This window comes from Aegilops tauschii, chromosome 1, assembly GCF_002575655.3.
Source record: "Aegilops tauschii subsp. strangulata cultivar AL8/78 chromosome 1, Aet v6.0, whole genome shotgun sequence".
In the NCBI taxonomy this organism is placed as follows: Eukaryota; Viridiplantae; Streptophyta; class Magnoliopsida; order Poales; family Poaceae; genus Aegilops; species Aegilops tauschii.
The window spans coordinates 309,329,933-309,348,468 of record NC_053035.3 but is presented as its reverse complement, the minus strand read 5'-3'; positions in this window follow the sequence as shown (position 1 = coordinate 309,348,468).

Below are 18,536 nucleotides of genomic sequence, written 5' to 3'. Positions count from 1 at the left end.
GGCGCAGCCAATGGTCGAGGGCAAGAAGGATGTGAAGTTCGCAGAGCCGATTGTGCAAGGTACATTTCTTCTGCGTTTATCATTTTTGTGTATACATCTTTTTAGTCTGACTTTTGTCCCAAGCATTTTTTTGGGGTTCTCACTTGTGATGGCAAATGTTATCTGATGGACATGGCAACTGGATTTGCTTGCACGTTGTCACCTACATTTTCTGTTGCCATGCTGCATTTTCCATTCTGCAAGCACATGGCAACTGGAGTTGATACAACATGGCAACTATAGTTGTTGTTACATGGCAACTACAATGCATTGCACATGGCAACTGGAGTTGCCTGCACATGGCAACTCCCTACTTTCTGTGCCTACATTTCATATTCTGCAACCTTTCTTTCAAACTAAATTTGTTTTGCTTTCCAGGTATCCTAACCCACTTTTTTGATCCTTGCAACCACCCCCGAGGAGATTACGCCGTCACTTGATGAAGCTTACCGCAGGATTGAGGAGGCAACATTGCAGAGGAGGTCCTCACAAGGTCAGGGGCAATCAAGTTCCAACGTGCCTGCTGAGTCGGTATCTGAGGATACCATTAGAAGTGCCACCCCTGGTTCTGTGAGGCAGCATAGGGTAGTCCACGCACCACCCGCGGATGATTATGAGCCGGAAGTCAAGGCCACAAAGGATCAGAACCAGCTGTACGAAATTGTCAAGCGCTTTGGAAATGCGAGGTCTAACAGCAAGCACATGAAGGAGCTGAAAGCGTAATGACCACACCCACATAAACCTTTCATTTGCTTTGCTCTTTTTACTATTCATCCTTTTGCTATTTCTAGATATGCTCCATTTACGTTTTATTTCTTTTTTTACTTAGTAGACATGATTCTTTCATGTTATATCATTTTCATACAGCTCATGCTTGGACAGAACCAAGATCATACAATGTGATGCGACATACATTGACCTGGGTGATCTTGCCGAGTCTATGAGGCCACTCGGTAAAATGTCGAAGAATGTAGTTGCATGTGGGATTGACTTCATCAACAGGCATATGGATATGTCTCCTGACAAAACAATCATGCAGTACAGCGTGACCTGCAAAATATGGGATGGTGACTTCCACCACAAAATCCTGAGGAAGCATTTTGCTGCGCATGGTGATTTCAAGCTCACAATGAAGAAATGTGTGAGTACTCCTTCCTTTTTTGCACATTTTTCCTCCCATGGTATTTTTTTGCCAGTAGCTATGCTCCCCATGTGGGCTAGACCCTGTTTTGTGGCAGCTGTTTCATGTGGCAACAACTGCCATGTAAAATGACTTTTGATTTGCTTCTTAATACAACCTATGTGGCAACTTCAAACTAAAATACATGGCAACTTTGTTCATACATGGATGGAAACTTCTTTTAATTACCCACTGTAACTAAACATTATACGTTGGTTTACTTTTCTTGGACCCTTGCTGCTTTTATGTCACTCATGTGCCTGTTAGTGTAACCGGTGATATCTTTACACGTCATTTTCCCAACTACATCATTTCTGTTCTTAATGTGAACTCTGCTTCTTCTTTCCTTCATTTTTGCTTGCAGGTCTTGTTCCCCATGTTCCAGGAGCTTGCACCACAGGACCCACATGACAAGTGTGGTCACCACTACGCGATTTGCCTTGACCTGAAGAACCAACGTTTTGAGGTGCTTGATTCAATGCGTTCAGAAGCTGATGCAGACCTTACTACGCATGCTGAATACTTCATCAACAACCTCAAAGAGACATGGAACCGTCACTATGAAAACTCAAAGGTCTAGATCAGACATTTTCCAATTGAGTACGTGGCGACTACGAAGCAAGGAAACCAGTATTTTCCCATCTTTTCTTCATGTGTCCTCTAAACCAATGCTTACCCTCTTTTGTCACCTCTGAATTGAAGTTTATGATTTTTCTCCCTGTTCTTGTGAGTTAACCTGATTCTTTTCTTGTTTAGGCATGACTGCGGCTTTCACACGTTGGAATACCTTTTAAAGTGGGAAGGTCGACGGGTTCCTGTCGTCACAGCTGCAATGGTCATCGAGCTCCGCAAAATTTACACATGGAACTGGTGATGAATGAAGATTTCAACACGCGGTCGAACACACGTGAGTTCATAGAGGAAGCTGTCAAGAAAGCCGCCAAGAAGTACAAGTGATCACGTGGTGCTCCATACCGAACGCCTACCTTACATTCTGTTGCCGAGGAATGTATGGTATTACTTTTGTTCTTTTCAAAAACCATGCCCGTGTACTATGTTATGACTGCATCTCCGCGTAGCCTAGTATGTAGTAGTGGTGTGTGAGCGACATTTGAATATTTTTCTGTAATATATGTGTGGATGTGAACCTAATTAGGTGTGACAGCAGATACGTTTATGGTTTTCAGTATTATTACGCGTTTCATCGTTGGTAGTACCAGTTTGGTGTTTCGAATGCGTGTACGATGTTTGAAAACATGGCAAATGTAGTTCATCAGACAAGGTTAGTGAAAGTTATCGTCCTTCTTCATTTGTCTGTTTGGTTCTGATTTTTCATTGCTAACTGTACCGGCTAGCATGGTCGTTTGATCACGCAGCCGTAACCTGTGCGGTTGCTGCACGAGACCGTTTCAACTTGTTTCCCATAGTTTGCACCACAATACAATATGTGTGACTAAAATGCGCTGACTGAACATGGAAATCTACGCGATGAAGAGTCAGTAGAACTAACATGGCATATTCAGTACAACTAACATGGCAGATTCAGTACAAATAACATGGCAAATTCAGTACAAATGGCATGGCAGATTCAGTAGAAATGGTATGTGTTGAGGATATAACCATTAGAGTCACCCGCCCAGGAGGGGCCGGGTTACGTTATAATGATCATCACGTGAAGCCCAGTACCAAGCTCGAGGATGGCGGGTCAGTAATGGGCTTAAGACCTAGAGGCGGCTTAAGGCCCGTAGTGATAAACCGCCGTTATGGCAAGACTTGTAGTGTAAGGCAAGAATAGTTAAGAGTCCGAGCCGGATACTGTTATAAGCCGACCGGGACTCTGAGAGCCGCAGGGCGTCAACCTCTCTATATAAAGGGACGACCCGGCGGTGGTTCAAGACAGGAAACTACAGATCGATAGCCAGGCATAGCGATTAAGCTCCCTGGTCATCGAAACCCTAAGTAATACCACCTCAACTGGACGTAGGCTTTTACCTTCACCGTAAGGGGCCGAACCAGTATAATCCTCGTGTCCCTTGTCCCGTTTAACCCCTTTAAGCTTCCTAGCTGCGATGGCTCCACGACTAAGTCCTTGCACGAGGACATCTGCCGTGACAATTCCACGACAGTTGGCGCCCACCGTGGGGCCAGCGCACGGTGGATTTGAGTTCTTGAAGGGCAGCTTCGAAGGGCTCAAGGGATACGCTGTGGGCCAGATGACCAAGAGTCGTCACGGCAAGCTTTACATCGACGATGCGAACTGGGGCCCCGACGCCGGCTCAATCGAGTATGGGTACCGGGTCCCCTTTGGCGGAATCCACGTTTTCATTGGCAAGATTGGCGAGCCGGGCCCTGAGCCGGACTTTTGCGCCGACCTCATCGAGATGGCTCAGCGTGCGAAACCCGCCCGGACTCTGCCTACCTCGAAGTGTGCTTTCGTGGGATGCGTCCATGGAGGACTCTCTGAAGGATCTGGATCTGGCGATGAGGCGGCCGCTCGCTCTGACGGCGAGTCGTCCACAGATGAGACCGACTCGTTATACCAGCTTCAAGATGGCAGGCTCAGGGGTTGTTCCGATGGTGATAGTATTCCAGACCCCTTTGAGCCGCCCAGCCGGGTTGGAATCTTCATGGCCGGCGCACAACCTGTTCAAAACTCCGCCACTGGGGCAGGAGGCCCTGTACACTCGCCGGCTCAGGTGCTGATGGATCTCACGGACAAGATGACGGCCCTGTTAACTGCTACGGTCGCCCCAGCGGATCAGGCTCAACATGATGCGGAGATAGCACAGTTAAAGCTGGACATAGCAAGAGCCAAGGAAGAGCTGGCAGCGGAAGGGATCAGGATGGCTGCGGAACGGTCGGCTCTCGACGCCCAGACTCAGCTGATTCAAGCGCAATCTTTCCGGCTCACGATGGATCAGAACGCATCCAATGAGATCATGAGAAGGAGGCATCAGAAGGCTCAATCTCGACTCCCTCCGGTTTACGACCCTCGAAACCTCTTCAACACGCCTGGTGCAGGACCCAGTAACCCGCCGGAGATCATAGCACCCGGGGCTGGAACGCCGGTTCAGTCACAGGTGATGGGGCCTCCCCGTGTGAGCACTACCCCGCCTCAGTACGTGCCAATACCGTCGGGTCATTATGCCAACCCGTTGGAAAACATGATCGCCGCAGCGGCGCGACTGGCGGCTCTTCCAATCGAGGGCGACTCTCCAACGGCGGTCGAAACCTGCCGGGTCAGAGAACTTCTTCAGACGGCTCTGGCGCAGCAAGAGGCATACTCATATAGCCGGGACAGGATTCATTCAACCCCTCATCCAAACCAGAGCCCAAGTTATAGCAGGCACATGGAATCAGCGACTGGCTCAAGCAACGTCCGGCGCCGCAACTTGCCAGCTGGCCACGGCCCGGCGCATAATGAAGCCGTTAACATGGTAGACCATGACAGAGCACGACAAGAGGCGGAGCAAGCGGCTCAGTTGACGGCTTACCAGCCACTCCCGGCTTATCCGACGGCTTTTATCGACGCAGGTATACCTACGAGGACTGGAGGTGTCCCTTGTCTGGTGCCGGCTCTCCGTAATGAACGTCTGCCCAAGGATTTCAAAGGGCCTAGGAAGGTACCTAATTATACGGCTGATTTACAACCCGGAGCATGGATCGAGAGTTACGAGATGGCTATGGAGTTGCTGGAGGTCAGTGAAGCGGCAATGGCCAAGTACTTCACCATGATGTTAGATGGGACTGCCCGCACTTGGTTGAAAGGACTGCCGCCTAACTCTATTGGGTCTTGGGCCGAGCTAAAAGCCCGGTTTATCCAGAACTTCAAAGATACATGTAGGCAATCTATGTCAATTGTGGATTTGACTAACTGCAAGCAGCAAGAAGGCGAGTCTACAACCCATTGGGTTCGCCGGGTTAAAGAGATAATACATTCATCTGATAAGATGGATGCCGACTCTGCAGTCTTAATGTTGGAGCAGAATTGTCGTTTTGCGCCCCTGAAGATGAAGCTCGGGCGGCTCAAGCGCGATTGCAATGATATGGGTACGCTGATGGCGGCTCTAGTCAAGTACGCCGACTCTGATAGTACCAAGGATCCCGCTTCGGATGATGAAAGGACAGGGAAGGGAAAACGGAGTGGCAATGGCAAGGGCCCTCAGCATAACCCGGCGAACCAGGGAGGTAACAAGCGTAAGGCCGATGGCGGTGGGGAATTTTTGGCTAACGCCAATGCGCAGGGTAACAACCACCGACGTAAGGGGAAACCACCTCCCCGAACCGGCGGGTCAGGCCCATCGCTTGAGCAGTTGTTGAATGAGCCCTGTCCAAGGCATGGCTCTAGGGATACGCCGGCCACTCATCTATGGAAAGACTGCGCAATCATGAAAGCCTTTAAAAATTCCAACGCTTTTAATGGCAACAATGGGCAGGGCGGCGGCTCAGGAGCCGGCGGCTTTCATGGCCCGGGCGACGGCTCAAATTCCAACTCTCAGAATTTTCAAGGGGGCTTTAATCAGCAATCTGGCCAGGGTAATCAGCAGCAGCAGCAGGGGGGATACCAGACCAATCCAAAGCAGCTCAATGGTGGACAGTATCATGTGTTTACCACCAGTCTGTGCAAGCGAGACCAGAAGCTTCATAAGAGGGCTGTAAATGCTGTTGAGCCGGCGATTCCCCGTTATTTAAGATGGTCTGAGCAGCCTATTGTGTGGAGTAGAGAAGATCACCCTCCACAGGTTGAGAATTCGGGTCACCTGGCCTTGGTGGTGGCTCCTCAGGTTGGAGGGTACAAATTCACTAAGGTACTCATGGACGGAGGCAGCATCATCAACATCCTCTATTATGAGACTTTCCGTCGTATGGGATTAACTGATAAAAACCTCAGCCAGTCCAACACTATTTTCCATGGGGTGGTGCCCGGTAAGTCGGCGTACCCAGTCGGTAAGATCGAGCTGGAAGTGGCCTTTGGAGATGAATACAACTACAGAGCGGAAAAACTGACGTTTGAGGTGGTTAAAATAAAAAGCCCGTACCATGCTCTATTTGGGCGGCCGGCTTACGCCAAGTTCATGGCGCGGCCGTGTTACGTGTATTTGCAGCTCAAGATGCCGGGTCACAATGGGACCATTACGGTTCATGGCAGCCGAAAGATAGCCTTGGAATGTGAGGAAGGTGACGCTGCCTATGCTGAATCTGTTTGTGCGACAGAGGAATTGAAGTTTTACAAGGATAATGTTGACCCGGTAGATATGACGTCTTTGAAAAAGCCAACCACGGAGCATGAGCCGGTAATGAAATTTAAGTCAGCTGATGAGACTAAACTTGTTGATTTTGTTCCAGGTGACTCATCTCAACAGTTCAGCATCAGTGCCAATCTGGATCCGAAATAGGAAGGCGCGCTCATCGAGTTCATCCGTGAGAACAGGGACATCTTTGCATGGAAACCTTCTGACATGCCGGGTGTACCTAGAGAACTCGCTGAGCACACCCTCAATATTGATCCAAAATTTAAGCCGGTCAGGCAATTTCTCCGGCGGTTTAATTAAGAGAGGCGGAAAGCCATTGGTGAGGAGGTAGCCCGGCTCTTGGCGGCCGGGTTTATTGTTGAAGTTTTTCATCCAGAATGGTTAGCTAACCCGGTGCTCGTGCTCAAGAAGAACGGCACCTGGCGGATGTGCGTGGACTATACGGATTTAAACAAAGCTTGTCCGGCTGATCCTTTTGCGCTTCCCCGTATTGATCAAATTATTGATGCTACGGCGGGTTGTGAGCGTTTAAGCTTTTTGGATGCCTATTCTGGATACCATCAGATCAAAATGGCAGTTAAGGACCAGGAGAAGACGGCGTTCATTACTCCCTTTGGAGCCTTCTGTTATGTGTCTATGCCTTTTGGGCTCAAGAGTGCACAGGCGACTTACCAGCGTTGCGTGCAGAATTGTCTTCATAACCAGATTGGGCGCAACGTTCATGCCTATGTGGATGATATCGTGGTTAAATCCAGAGAGAAGGAGACCTTGATAGATGATCTGAGAGAGACCTTTGATAATCTCCGGGTCTACAAGATGATGCTAAACCCGGCCAAATGTGTTTTTGGTGTGCCTGCAGGAAAGCTCTTGGGTTTCCTGGTTTCTCACAGAGGCATTGAGGCTAACCCGGAAAAGATCAAGGCGATCACCTCTCTGGCTAAGCCGGTGTGCATAAACGATGTCCAGCGTCTGGCGGGTCGCATCGCTGCCTTGAGTCGGTTTATAAGCCGGTTGGGTGAAAAGGCCATGCCACTGTACCAGATGATGAAGAAAACAGATGACTTTGTCTGGAATGATGCTGCTGATGCTGCTTTTGAGGATTTGAAAAGACAGCTAGCTGAGCCACCAGTCCTTGCTGCTCCTGTCGACAAGGAGCCTTTATTGCTGTATGTGGCCGCTAATACACGAGCCGTCAGTGTAGCTGTGGTGGTGGAGCGTAAGGAAGCAGGCAAGGAATATCCGGTTCAGCGGCCGGTTTACTACGTCAGCGAAGTACTCGTCGAGTCCAAACAACGGTATCCACATTGGCAGAAGCTTGTTTATGGGGTGTTCATGGCAAGCCGGAAGCTCAAGCATTATTTCCAGGGTCACCCTATCACTGTGGTTAGTTCTGCTCCCCTAGGAGATATCATCCAAAACAGAGAAGCCACAGGAAGAGTTGCTAAGTGGGCTATAGAACTCGGGCCTCATGGTCTGAAATACGTGCCACGCACTGCCATCAAGTCTCAAGCATTGGTGGATTTCATCAACGATTGGACAGAGCTGCAGGTGCCTGAAGAGAAACCGGATAATACATACTGGACTATTCACTTTGATGGGTCCAAGCAGTTGGAGGGCTCGGGGGCTGGAGTTGTATTAGCTTCCCCTCGAGGTGACAAATTTTGCTATGTGCTACGGTTGATGTTTCCCTGTACTAACAATGCAGCTGAGTACGAGGCCTTGCTCCATGGTCTTTGGATGGCTAAGGAGATGAGCTTGAGCCGGGTAAGGTGCTTTGGCGACTCAGATTTAGTGGCCCAACAAGTGTCAGGCAAGTGGGATTCCAAGGACCCCCTCATGGCGGCTTACCGCCGCGAAGTGGATGCCATTGCTGGACACTTTCAGGGTTACCAAGTAGAGCACATCGACCGCAGGAAGAACGAGGCGGCTGATGCATTAAGCCGGCTGGGCTCTCAGCGAAAGCCGGTGCCGCCTAATACTTTCTTGGACATTTTGCATAACCCTTCTGTTAAGTTGCCTACAGAAGAAGACTTGGCTGTTCCTGACCCGGAAGCACAGTTGGTGGCGGCTCTTCACATTATCCCAGATTGGACAGTACCCTACTTGGCTTACATGACCCGGGGAGAATTGCCTGAGGATGAAACTTTGGCCAGACAAATAACCCGGCGGTCTAAGTCAATGATAATTATCAATGGCGAGCTGCATCGTCGCAGTGTCACTGGAACTTTCCAGCGTTGTGTTTCCCCTGAGGAAGGTCAAGAAATTTTATGTGAGATTCACGAGGAGGATTGTGGCCATCATGCCGGCTCAAAATCCCTTGTGGCCAAGGCTTTTCGTCATGGTTTTTATTGGCTGACGGCTCATGCTGATGCAGAGGACTTGGTCAGTAAATGTGACAGTTGTCAGAGATTCTCGCGACGGGCTCATGTGCTGGTTCAAGAGTTGAGGATGATTCCAATCACGTGGCCATTTGCGGTCTGGGGGCTTGATATGGTTGGGCCTTTTAAAAGGTCCAAGGATAAGAAGACCCACCTCTTGGTGGCGGTTGACAAGTTCACAAAGTGGGTTGAAGCAGAGCCAGTTAGTAAGTGTGACGCAGCCACAGCGGTTCAGTTCATGAAAAGGGTGATATTTCGCTTTGGTTTTCCACACAGCATTATAACTGACAATGGTACCAATCTGTCTAAAGGCGCCATGGAGGAGTTTTGCCAACGAGAGCATATTCGGCTTGATGTTTCATCAGTGGCTCACCCTCAATCCAATGGTCAAGCTGAGAGAGCCAATCAGGAAATCCTTAAGGGCATCAAGCCCCGGCTTTTGGTCCCTTTGCAACGGACGCCGGGTTGTTGGGTGGAGGAGTTACCCTCCGTGTTATGGAGCATCAATACTACTCCTAACAGGTCTACGGGTTACACGCCTTTCTTCATGGTTTATGGAGCGGAGGCGGTCCTCCCTAGCGACATCTGTCATGACTCGCCTCGAGTGGCGGCTTATGTTGAGGTGGATAATGAGCAGGCGCGTCAAGATGCTCTTGACTTGTTAGACGAACAGCGTGATGTGGCAGCAGCTCGCTCGGCGATTTACCAACAAGACCTGCGCCGCTATCACAGCTGCCGGGTTAAGTCCAGGGTCTTTCAGGAAGGTGATCTGGTGCTCCGGCTCATCCAAGATCAAACAGATGCACACAAGTTATCCCCGCCTTGGGAAGGGCCCTTTGTGGTCAGCAAGAACTTGCACAACGGGTCATACTACCTTATTGATGTTCGGGAGTACAAAGATTCACGTAAGTCGGAGGAAGAGACCCGTCGGCCATGGAACATAGCTCAGCTTCGGTCTTATTACACTTGAGCCACCGGCTCTCATAATGTACATATTTCTATAGCCATGTATATATTATGGTAAATAATAAAGCAGGACCTCTGTCCTTTTTTCCTCCAAAGGTAAATGTATTATTGTTATTACAACATTGTATGGTCACTCGGAGGTTGATCCGGCTTATGATCGTATTCGAATCTAGCCGTTAACAATATGGTCACTTGGGGGCTTCCTGTTCAAACATAGGTCGTATTCGAACCAAAGAGAACATAGCTGTCGATACCCACTTGATTGGCAAATTGCCGAGCTCATTGGGGAGTTTTTTCTTGATCATATTTGAATCATAGCTCAACCCCCTTTGAGAACCGACGTGGATCTATTCGAATTAGCATCGTTAAACAACTCTCAAGATCATTTGGGGGCTTCCTGTTCAAACATAGGTCGTATTCGAACCTAAGAGAACATAGCTGTCGGTACCTCTTGATCGGCAACGCCAAAGCCACTGGGGGCTATATGATCGTATTCGAATCTTAGTTTAACCCCTTTGGGACGGTTCTCTGGTCGTATTCGAATCAGAAGCCCTTGTAGTTTTTGATCTTTTGGTTTGCGACAAGTCATTTTGATCATATCGAAAGTATGCACGGGTGGTTCTTACTCCACCGGCTTAATGTTGATAGCACATAATAAGCATTATAGGTGCTAGTGAACCGGAGTTGAGCTCTCAACATCATTATTTGGGTTACATAAACCGGAAGTGTACTTGAAGGCTTGCAGGTATGCTATTATGGCCATTGAGAGCCGGTCTTTTAGGACCTTGATTCATATTTCGGGTTATATGTAAAAAATATGACTCTCCATGCGGTAAGTCACCTAGAGACTTGTGATTTGTTTTCCTATGCAGGACAATTAAAGACAGCTCTTTAAGCTTAAGGAAAGTAAATGATCAAGCATAACCCGGAGGAATATAAAAGAGCAGCTTCAACAGAGTTAAGCGCTACACACGTGCACGATGGCATGACAAAATTAAGTGTTTGTCCTACTCTATTACATAACTCCCCGAGTCCAAAAGGTGAGGCATTGTTTTAAGGCATAAACATGAAGCCTAAGAAATCAAAGTGCTTGTTGGGTTGAAGCTCCCGGCTCATCCCTCTCCGCTCCTCCGGCTGTTTCCATGACCTGGAAAGTTGATGATTTCCAGTCAATGCCACTCAAGGCTTCAAATTGAGCCTCATCATCAATTAACCCGGCCGGGTCAACTTCTGGGGCGAAGGTATGCTTACGAGTCGGAGGGATCAGGCTGACTGCTTCATAGCGTGGAGTTGGGATCCTCTGATTTTCCGCGTCATAGCCCGGTTGATACTTGGTAAGGTCTGTGTCATTCCCAATCAAGGTGGCCACTGGGCGCATGCTCTTCACACAGGCGGCGAAGTCTTTCTGGTCAAAGGGGGTGCCGTCTTCCTTCAGGCTGGGGTATCCAAGAGCGATGTCGGCCGGGTCTAGCTCCGGTAGAAACGCCTTGGCCCGGCTTAGAGCAGCTATAGCTCCGGCTCTTGCAGAAGCCCGTCTCAGCTCTTGGAAGCGCTGAGGAAGTACGGCAAGCCGCCTGAGTACATCTGCCAGGTGAGTGGGAACTTCATTGGACAGAGCCACAACGGCTAAAGCACGTTGTGACCCGGTGTAAAGTTGCTCCACCAAAGTGTAAACCGCCTTCAGCTTGGTCAGCACGCTCTGGTTAAGGTTGGAACTCCTGGGACCTGCATTACAAAGTCAAGTGAGCTGTTGGCAATTCAGATGTTTCTGGGAACTAAAAGATGTAAACTGATTAGAAATTTACCAAAGATTGCGGAGACCATCTGAGAGACATGGCGTTTTAAGCCGGACAGCTCGGCGGTTCTCTCAGTAAGGGTGGCCTCCGCCTGTTTGGCCCGGCTGAGCAAAGCAGCTTTTTCATCTGCCCAGGCTTTCCTCTCTGTTTCAAATTTTTTCTTCAGTTTCTCTTGTGCAGATACACTGAGTTCAAATTTGGAGTTGGCTTTGTGGGTTTCACTTTCCTGGGTCTTCAACCGGCTCTTCAAATCAGAGATTTCCAATTCAAATTTCTTACAGGCGGCCTGTACAAATTCCGGGTTACAGTTCAGGTGATTATCATGCGACATTAAAGTCCCAAGCACTTTGCAAGCAAAGACACTTGGCACTTGGGGGCTAATGTATGTTCAAAAGCTCTATCTACAGTGCCGGTTCATGAAAATAAGTCCCAAGCACTTTGCAGACAAAGGTACTTGGCACTTGGGGGCTAATGTGTAAAGCTGTTCAATTACTTGATTAAAGTAAGGAAAGAATCGGGTCAACTATGCTGCTTAAGCCGACCCTTGAGTGGTACTAGGTAAGCCAGTTTTTCTTGCAGTAATTGTTAAGCCGGTATTAAGTCTACAACATATTTTATCATAAGTCATAGACTTGGGGGCTGGCATGGTAAGGGTAACTATGGAGTAAGCAAGAGAATCATACCTTAGATTTTTGCTGGATTTGCTTCACCATGTCAATTTCTAGGTCCCGGCTGTTGTGCACTTGATTAACATAGCCGGACGATATCTCCAATGCTCAAATTAGCATAGTCAGTGATATCCAGCCTGGCCCTACGGCGTTCCAGCAGTTCTTCCTTGGCGGAGCATTTAGCTAACACAGTGGGTCTCCCCGGCTCAACAAACTCTGTCCGGGTGATTACAACGTCCGGATCATCGACCGGTTGAGCCGGGCTGGGGATCTTCGGGTTATTAGAACCCTCCATGACCTGTTCTTCAGATGGAGCAGTGGTGGTTTCAGGAGCTGAGGCAGACGGCGGCTCATGAGCAGAAGCCTCCGGTTCAGTTAGGACCGACTCTTCGGCCGGCTTATTTTTCTTCGCCCTCTTGCTGGGCTTTGCTTGTACACTAAAAGTCAAAAGGTTAGTGCAAAGGCATGAGTAAGATAAGCACAAAATAAGTTGATCATCATTACCCAGGTGCGGTCTTGAAGGCCGGCAAGTTAGATTGCATGGAGTCACCGGAGGAAGGTGAAGTTCCCTGATAGTTTGAATCAGAAGAATTGAGTGGTTGACGAGTGACGCCCGCCAAAGGATGAAAAGGATATAAGTCGGAGATAACCTCGGTCCGGCGTTTCCTTGATGCTTCGGGTAAGCCGGAGGAGAGGTCTGTGTCCTTGTTGGTCCGGGTTTCCCTCCGGCTCTCATGAATCTGTCGCTTCAAAAGAAATTGAGGATCTTGATAAGCTAAAGGATGTGAAAATCTTACTTTCCGGGTTACTCTTCGGACTTTCGGCCTTGGCAAGGGCTCTGAGTCGGAGGAAAGTATAGTTACCTCTTCAATCACAGGGTTACTCGCTCCGGTATCCTCCTGCTGATAATCAGTGTCAATAAGATGGTTAAAAAAAGAGAGCCTAAAGAATCAAGGGCTACCTCTGACTCGGAGGTGTCATCCAGGTGAAGTAGGTCAGAGGCGCTAGGCTTACTCCCCTTCTTGCGGGGAGCGGCTCTCCTGGTGGCTTTTTTTAACCTTCCTGGCTTTTTTAGTAGCCTCATGGTCATACCTGACCTTCTAGAACTTGTCATTAGCCTGAAAAATACAACAAAGGTTTCTTGAAGTTAAGATGAAAATTGTTAAGATGGAAAGTAAGGTGTTCAGATCAATAGCTTACCGCCGGAGCCGGGTTAGCCTTGCAGAAGGGACTTAAGCCTGTCCTCCCGCAGTCTGCTAAGCTCTCGTTCAGAAGGGACTTGGTCATGTCATCAACGACGTCCTCAGGTAAGTCGTTGGGGCTGTGCCGAAGAGGATCATCCTTCCGGCCCGTGTAATCACACATTAAGCCGGGGCGGCGACTTAGAGGAATCACCCGCCAGGCAATCCAGACCCGGACCAGATCAACGCCGTTAAGGCCGTTTCCCAGAAGAGCTTTGATCTTGTTGATGGTTGGGATAAGTGGTTGACGCTCAGCTTGAGATAATTTTTCTGGAAGGGGGTGATTTGACTCCAAACGCAGGGCGCGAAAGCCGGGCAGAGGGTTCTCATCAGCCGGAGAAGTATCCTGGCAGTAGAACCATGTCTGGTTCCAGTCCTTTGGGTGGCTTGGCGGTTCAGCGTAAGGAAAGAGACAATCCCTCCGCCGTTGGATGGAGATTCCACCGAGTTCCAGGCTGGGCCCGTTGGCACACTCATTTTGGCGGTTCAGATAGAATAGCTCTCTAAAGAGCAGCAAGTTGGGTTCCTCTCCAAGGTACACCTCACAGAACACTTGGAAGTTGCAAATGTTTGACACAGAATTGGGTCCAATGTCTTGAGGTCGCAGGTCGAAAAAGTGCAAGACGTCCCTGAAGAATTTTGAGCCGGGAGGAGCAAAGCCCCGGCTCATGTGATCAGCAAAAATGACAACCTCTCCGTCCTTAGGTTGAGGTCTCTCTTAAGACGGGTCAGGAGCCCGATAGGACATGACCTCTTTCTTAGGCAGGTAACCCGTTTTCACGAAGTCATCTAATGTGCTATCAGTAACATTGGATCTCACCCAGTTGCACGTAATGGGCGCCTTGGGAGCCTTGGGCGGCATTGTGAAAGGTGGAAGCCTATGACAAAAGAAAATTTCCGGTTCAAATTTAAGCCGGAGGAAGATTTCAGTTCAGTATTCAAGATGGCGGTTTATGAAGGGGCCTAATGATATATGGCTAATTGTGTCAGGTTATTTAAGCCGCTGTGGATACCAAGAGCAATTTAAGTTATTTAACTCTATTATGAATGAGCTGGAAATTTCACAAAGCATGGCCTCTTTTAAGCCGGCGATATGAGCCGCTATGGCTAACAGATGCAGTTTTTGTCTATGTGTTGCATAAACAAGTTTCATAGATGGTAGGGATTATTTTGGATCAAACGATCGTCCAGAAAGGAAAAATTTCTAGACCTAAAAAGTTGATACAGAGAAGTTCATAAGCCCTAAATGAGGTCTTTTTGCGGGCAAAAGGGATCTACTAGCATAAAAACGGGTGAGAAACTACTACCACAGGGAGTCTGTACCGTTTTTGGACCAAAAGGAGCCTCGGTGGTGGAACTGTGAAGAAATCGTGATGAACTACGAAGAACACAGAGAACCTGCGAGCCCTAATGCGGATCTAAGGTACGGGACAGTGAGGACTTACTGGTGCTGATGAGCAGCAGAGAGGCGCCGCCGTTTCTTTGGACCGACTCAGGGTGATGCAGCGGCCGAGGTTGATGAAGACGAGGGGCACGATGGCGGCGGCGGAGCTCGGGCTCTGGAGCGTCAGAGGAGGAAGATGATGGAAGGGAAGAGTGACGAAGGCCTATGGGCCGGGCCTATTTATAAGGGACGGCTGGTAAATGGGCGCGGGAAACGAGGAGGCTGAGGACATGATTATCTTGCCGCAGGAACGCCTCGATTTTCGGGATGGTCATTAAAGATAAGATCCGTTGGGATATGACGGAATAAAAAATGAATTTAATGGAAGATGACGTCATGATGGGTTACCAAGAATCCAGAAGATGACGTCACGGCGGGTTATAACCTTTGCACAAGCAGAAGCCGAAAGATTTTGAAGATTGACGTGAACCGGTTCAAATCAATCTGGGGCCTAATGTTGAGGATATAACCATTAGAGTCACCCGCCCAGGAGGGGCCGGGTTACGTTATAATGATCATCACGTGAAGCCCAGTACCAAGCTCGAGGATGGCGGGTCAGTAATGGGCTTAAGACCCGGAGGCGGCTTAAGGCCCGTAGTGATAAACCGTCGTTATGGCAAGACTTGTAGTGTAAGGCAAGAATAGTTAAGAGTCCGAGCCGGATACTGTTATAAGCCGGCCGGGACTCTGAGAGCCGCAGGGCGTCAACCTCTCTATATAAAGGGACGACCCAGCGGCGGTTCAAGATAAGAAACTACAGATCGATAGCCAGGCATAGCGATTAATCTCCCTGGTCATCGAAACCCTAAGTAATACCACCTCAACTGGACGTAGGCTTTTACCTTCACCGTAAGGGGCCGAACCAGTATAATCCTCGTGTCCCTTGTCCCGTTTAACCCCTTTAAGCTTCCTAGCTGCGATGGCTCCACGACTAAGTCTTTGCACGAGGACATCTGGCGTGACAATTCGACGACAGTATGGCAGATTCAGTAGAAATTGCATGGCAGATTCAGTTCAAGTAACATGGCAAATTCAGTACCATACACGTGGCAACTGCAGTTATTCATTCATGGCATTTTGCTTCAAATTCTGATGCCCCTCAAGAGTCATTCTCCAATTTTTACAAAATTTAGAACATCTAGATTACAAAAAATGTCACCATGGACCAAGTCACAGTGCTCCAATGTTGCTTACGGATTGCCCGTCCCTTTCTTTGGTTTCTTGTGTTTTGCTTGAATCTCCAATCCCGATTTGTATCTTATCTCTTTTGGACGCCCTTTTGTGATGGAACGGGGCGGATTCCTAACCTGGGTTTCTGTGCTTGCTGTTCCAGATCCTACCTCCGAGTTTTCAGATGATGGCCCCGTGGATGAAGGCACACTTGATGTGCAGGGGAACCTGTGTAAGGCTTCCTCAGCTTTCCTCTTCTTGATCTCATCAAGCTCTCTTTTGAGGGCCTTCCTGTGTTTTTTTGCGACCCTCGCTGTCTCATCACTCTTGCACGCTTCATCAATTAGTTCAGCATAGTTCTTTGTCAACACAATGTGCCTCACGGCTTCCATGGTTGACTCTGGTCTCTCGTCATGCACAGCCAAAACTGCATTTGATGTTTGCGGCGCCAATGCATCGTCAGCGTCCCAAGTCCATTGCCGCCTTATGAAATGGCGGGGCATTCGTGTCACCGCGTTCATGTCCATTACTTTTAGTATGTGACAGCACACAATGCCGTCCCGTTCGAATTTGCAGCATTGGCAGTAGTATTCGCCTTCGCTTATCGATGCCTTCACAAAGTAGTTCCTTCCCTTGTCCGGGTCTTCAGGTTCTGAATCCGACATGCCCAGGATAGAACACACCTTGAACATATGTTCGTCCACCTGGAAAGCCGTGTACATGGTGGCACGCTTTATTTCTTCCTGGAATCTACAAGTTTTGTGTGGTTTTGTTAAACTCTTGTGTGAAGTTTTTTGTAGCACCTTTTGTTGTTGTGGCCAATGGAATTACAGTTCGTTCAAACATGGCAACTACAGTTCATTGAACATGGCAACTGCAGTTGAGTAAACATGGCAACTGCAGTTCATTAAACATGGCAACTGCAATTCATTAAACATGGCAACTACATAACAACTTCATTTGGCATTTGCATTCCATACCATCATGGCCAATGGAAGTACAGTTCATTAAACATGGCAACTGTAGTTCATCAAACATGGCAACTGCAGTTGAGCAAACATGGCAACTGCAGTTGAGTAAACATGGCAACTGTAGTTCATTAAACATGGCAAACTGTAGTTCATTAAACATGGCAACTACATATCATGGTTACTCTGTACTCAATGGCTACTTTTCAAAAAAAAAAACCATTTTCAAATAAGCTTTTCAACTGCATTGCATTCTACATGGCACCTACTACCTTCATGATTGTGCAAATAAGATTGTAACACAACTGACTTACTTGTTAAAAATCTTGTTGGTGTATATCTTGCTCATCTGCCTCTCCATTGGTAAATACGTTAGCAATTTTGGCTGCTTGAGCGCGGTGTTTGCTTCTTGCTGTAGCTCGGATCCCAGTATTTTTTGTTGCAAAGCGGTGCACTGCTTGGCAAACTGTAGCAATGAGTTGCCAGGGCTCACGTACCGCTTCAAAACAGCATTGAACCCCTCGTTGTGCTGTGTAGTCTGCAGAAACGGGAAGAAGCACTGCATGAAGTAGGCCGGCACCCAGTACATTCGCTTTTCCCACAAGCTAGCAAGCGTCTCGTGGTCTTGGACTTGATATGTTTCAATCATAGCCATCCAGCTCCTTTCAAACTCCTCCACCGTCAAGCTGTGGTCCATGCACAGCTCAAATGCCTTGTGCAGCTCTGGACGGTCAGCAAAGAACGGTCCTAGCGTCTCCTCAGCCTTCTTTATAATGTGCCACCTGCAGTGCCTGTGCACTGGCAACGGAAAGACCTCTATGCCTGCACGCATGCTAAAATCCTGGTCTGTTATTATGCTCATCGGAGCAAGTCCACCCATGCACTCCAAGAAGGTCTTGAACAGCCAAGTGTACCCATATGTGTCTTCGTTCCGAACGAGCCCGCATCTGAACTGCAATGAGTGATTGTGGTTATTTATTCCTATGAATGGAGCGCATGGCATCTTGTACATATTAGTGAGATATGTCGCGTCGAATGAAATGCAGTCTCGGAAATGTTTGTAGGCTCTTGTTGCAGCACCATCCACCCAATACATGTTCCTTACACGGTCCTCATCGTCCAATCTTATCCTGTAGAAGAAATCTGGATCTTCTTTCGCTTTCTCATCGAAGTAGGCTATCGTGGCTTCTATGTCAGCCAACTTGCTTTCTCTACGGTACTTTGCCTTTAGGTTTGTGACGTCTGCTGGTATGTAGGGCATGCTACTCAGAGTCCCATTTTTGCTGTGGATGAGGGAGAGTATCTGGACCATTCTTGATGGACCGACGTTACAATCATGTAGCAGCTTTATGAATTTCTTCTCGAGGGGTGTGAATCCTCTGTTGGCGGTCAGAAATTTTACCAGGTCAAACTTCTTTATTAGCTCGTGGTTGT